Here is a 4,604-nt window from a genome sequence, read left to right as displayed (position 1 = left end):
TGCACAATTCATGAGCTTTTGGGGGGAAAGCCCTTTATCTTTTATCATGCACAGTTCGATGGTGGATTGGCTGGTTGGATATTGTCTTCCAGTCTTTCTCCAGATGGCATCCACCCACTCTGGAGTGAAATCTACTTGAGAGATGCCTTGAGGAGTGCATCATTAAGCACGGGAAAATGTTTGAGCCTTACACGTTGAAAAAGAGTTGCATATGTGCATGGCCTACCTACCCCCTAGAGCCAAAATAGAATGCAAAGGAAGTATTAATTTTGACATTCTTTTACAACTAAAAATCATATGGCAAAAAACAAAAATGGTCAGAGTTGTGTTATGTTAAATTCTTTACATTAAGAAATAATTCATATTTATTCTAAAGGTATAATTATGATCCATGAGACTAATTATTCTCATATGTCTCTCTCAATGACTTAAAACAGATGAAGCTACAACTAGGAAAATTTTCAAATGACCTGATAAGTACATTGATGTCTGATGGGTTTCTGCCTGTAGGGAACTCTGCCATGATCATTATGGCAGGTGACCAACGTGGCACTGGGTCCCAAAACAATAATGTATCACTCCCAAACCAACTTCCATGTTCTTTTAATCCCAAGATAGACTGTCTCCTTTTCACGCATGTGCCAAGGACCCTGGAATCCTCTCACAGCAGGACTCCACCTCTAGTCTAACCTGATAAAACCCCCACTCCCAGCACCCTCCTCCAAGGGTTCCTTGCTTCTCTCTGAGTATCCCTCCCAAGCTGAGTAATAAAGGTCTGTTTTATTTATTTATTTTTAATTTTTTATTTCATTTTATTTTTATTTTTTTCTTTTCCATAGTTTTATTGAGAGACAAATAGCAATGAGACCATTTCAAATCAAATTGGCAAGACAGTTTCAACAATTAATACATTGCATACTCTCTTCCTAGTGGTTATTTCCAGTACAAGATGCAGAAATGATATCCTATTTACAAATATCATTAGAACAATTCCCTTTATTCATTAAGAGAATATATATATATATATATATATATATATATATATGCCATTCATTTATGTATCCCCTTTTTTTGTTTAGTTCCATCCTTTGAATATTATAGGGTGTAAACTCAGCAAAGTATTCTAAAAGAGTCCAGTAGTCCATAAAAGTATTGGGTCTTCCGCTTGACTGGCAGTGTCAGAAATTGTTGACCTGAGTCCCCTATAGCTCAACGTAACAACATGGCTTTACTCTTATACTTCGTTTTTATACTTTTCTGCTGGATGGTTAAGACCAAGATAAAGCAGGACCTATGCAGCAAGAGTTGTAGCTTTGGATCTGATAAGGTCAGTGAAATCCACTCAGGATTTATCCTGAGATCCTGTACCTCAGGTCATAGATCCTTTGTCAGTGTCAGCCATGTGGATGAGTCACGGCCATTGCTTGGCCAATGTGCTCTCTGTGAAAGCCTGAGAAAATGTTTTCTCTCCATGTGACAATCCTTAGGCACAGTCTACATCATCGATCACTTTCCTCTTTGGTCCCATAATCTCCTTGATCAGAAAATTTGGGACACTACTGAGTTACATGATGTTACCGTACAAATTCTCATATGTCCTGAATCTTAATTGACCTTGGAAGGCTAGGGCCAAAATGTTGGCTTTCCCTGCAAAGGTCCCTTTTATTTAGAAAAAAAGATAATAAAGCACCAATTCTATTATTATTTTTGATATTTATGATGATCATAATTATCTTCCTAATACACAGCAGGGCTTGCCAAATTATAGGTTGCTGCCTGTGTTTATAAATATAAATAACCATTTACTTGGCTTCAGTCATGCACATTTATTTACCTGTTACCTATGGCTACTTTTCCCCAACAAAGGAAAGTATTTGTAACATAAATGGCATAGCCTACAAAGGCTGAAATACTTACTATCTTTCCTTTATAGTAAAAGATTGCCTTACTCTAATAAAGAGTCAAATGTTCTCCAGGTCACTCAATTCTCTTGAGTCTTCTTTCTTTTGTCTGTAGGAAATGAATGTTTGTTTTCCCATGAGAAAAAGAACAACCTGTCTTTAAAATATTCTTTTTAATCATGTGAAAAACACAGGATATCATATTTTCAACTCATCCAACAGTAAAATAACAAAGAAGTATAATTATAGTTTATCATTTTTTTATTTTACTGAGTTACTGGAAATAAAATTTTGCTTTTACACATAAATGAAAGAATGTATTACACAATGTGATAACTTGGTTTTTTCCAGTTTTTTAAATGAAAGCTTTTTTCCTTAAATTTTGACAAACTGTCTCAGAAGAAATAATTGCTTGTGTTAAAGTGACTTGCTTTATTCTGTTTTATTATTGCCAAGCAACCTCATCTTAAATCCAAAAGTTCTGACTTCTTTTTATAGACATAGAGGCATTATCTGAGTTCCAAGAATTTATATTAAGCTCTTACAAAGTGTATTATGAATGTAACCCACACAAACACTGAAACATAATTCTGAAACAGCTGCATTGGGCCCAAGGCTGGTTTCAGTTACCACTTACACTTTGAATATAGCAAATATCCAACACTGAAGGACTCTGAGTAGATGAAGCTATTTGTTGGCTTTGGATTAATCCTACAATGGTGTTTTTGATCATGAAAACATGAGAACCACAAACATTTGGCCTAAGCAAGATGGCAGCAGAACTTTCTTCTTCCCTGCCAAGTATTACTTCATACATACTTTAACAATCATCATTCCACCTAGAACCAACTAGTGTGCTATTCTTTGACATTTGAGCTGAGTTTGGGGGCATTGATTTGCTTTTGAACTAGATTTTAGGAAACTATTTCTGAGGCCTCCAAAGAAATAAGAACTAGGCAAATGTCACCTGTGAAAACCTGATAGAGTCACACTTAATATTCAGTCTTCTACAATACTGTCATTTAAACACATTGCCCACGTAGCCCCTAACTTCTTTTCTAATGATTTCTTTAGTCACCATTTAGTGAGTGGTTTTGAGAGTTATGTCACCTGTCATAAGGGCTGAAATTGTCCCAGTAGAGACACAAAGAAACATCCTGGACAAGAAAAGCTTTAAAGAGATGTGTATGCATTAATAAGAGGATTTTTCAAAGTCCTTAAGTGGTATGTCTTCAGGTAAGAATCTGGTTTGGTTAGAGAAAGGAGCAAGAAAGATTGTTGCTAGATCTGAATCCATGGTTTACACATACTTTATCCAAAGAGAAGTGTTCACTCAGTAGCAATCTGTTTCTGGGCATAGCCAATCAGTATAACTATAACTGGTATCTTTCCCATTATTGGATGTGACGGATGAAATTGTATCTCTACAAAATTCATATGTTGAAGTCCTAACCCCCAGTACTTCTGATGTGATCTTATTTATAAACGGGGTCACTGCAAATATTAGTTGAGATGAGGTGATCTAGAGTATAGTGGGCCCTATTCCAAAATGAGCAATGTCCTCATAAGCAGAAAGAATTTGGAAACACACACACACACACACACACACACACACACACACACACACACACACGGCCATGTAAACATCAAGATAAATATAATGGTAAGGCATGTATAAAACAAAGAACAAAGATGGCCAGTAATACACCAGAAACTAGGTAAGGGGCATGGAACACATGCTCTCTCACACCCTCAAAAGGAATCAACCCTGCTCTCTCCTTGACCTTGGACTTCAAGGTATCCATAACTGTGAGACCATAAACATCTTTAAGTCACTCAGTTTGTCATACCTTATTACAGCAGTTCTAGCAGATCAGCATAGTAAGAGTCATATCTTGGTTACTTTTTTTCTCATTGCTGAAACAAAATACCTGTTGCCCAAAATTAAGTAAGGTTTACTTAGCTCAGTTTGTGAAGGTTGTAGTCCATAATGAGCTGGTCCCAAAGCTAGGTGGCAAGGCACCAGAGCAACAGTCCAAGGTGAAAGAAGAGAGCCAAAGCATCAAGAGCAAGGGAGAGGGGCCAGGGAGATGGCTCAGTGGAATAAGCACTTCCCTGGCAAGCTCATAGGCCTGAGTTAAATCCCTGGTTCCGAAAAAAAAAAAAAAAAAAAAAAAGCAAGGGAGGAAGGGAAAGCAAGCCTCTTTAATTCCCTTGTATTGTAAGCAGGCTATGTGCCCATGCCTACACCTTCTCTGCGCCCTCCTGTTCCACAAGCTGAGGATGTTTACAAAGTAAGAACCCTAGCCTCCTGCTGAATCACTTAGTTGAAGTTTGAAACTTCTCAAGTTGACAAATGAACAACATCCTAGAGCGGTAAGGACATGTCTTTTTTACCCCAGAACGTACAACTGATGAGTTACTTAAGCTTCTAGACTCAAGTTGACACAATGTATCAACCATAACAAGTCCACAACAGATTTTCAGTGAACATCTACATATCTATAGCAGCCACACTATAGGTCACAGGACACAGCTCACAGGAGGAACCTCTCTCCCCAGGTTATTCCTTTCCCAGATCACACCAGAGCAGTGATGGCAAACCGTTTAGAGCACTGAATGATACAAACAGCCCATTGCAGCATATGTGCCACTGCACGAGGAAAACTTAGCTACCTATATAGACTTGTGTTCCTATATATG

This window comes from Octodon degus, unplaced genomic scaffold (assembly GCF_000260255.1).
Source record: "Octodon degus isolate 3935 unplaced genomic scaffold, OctDeg1.0 scaffold00041, whole genome shotgun sequence".
Taxonomy (NCBI): Eukaryota; Metazoa; Chordata; class Mammalia; order Rodentia; family Octodontidae; genus Octodon; species Octodon degus.
Note: the sequence above shows the minus strand (reverse complement) of the source record.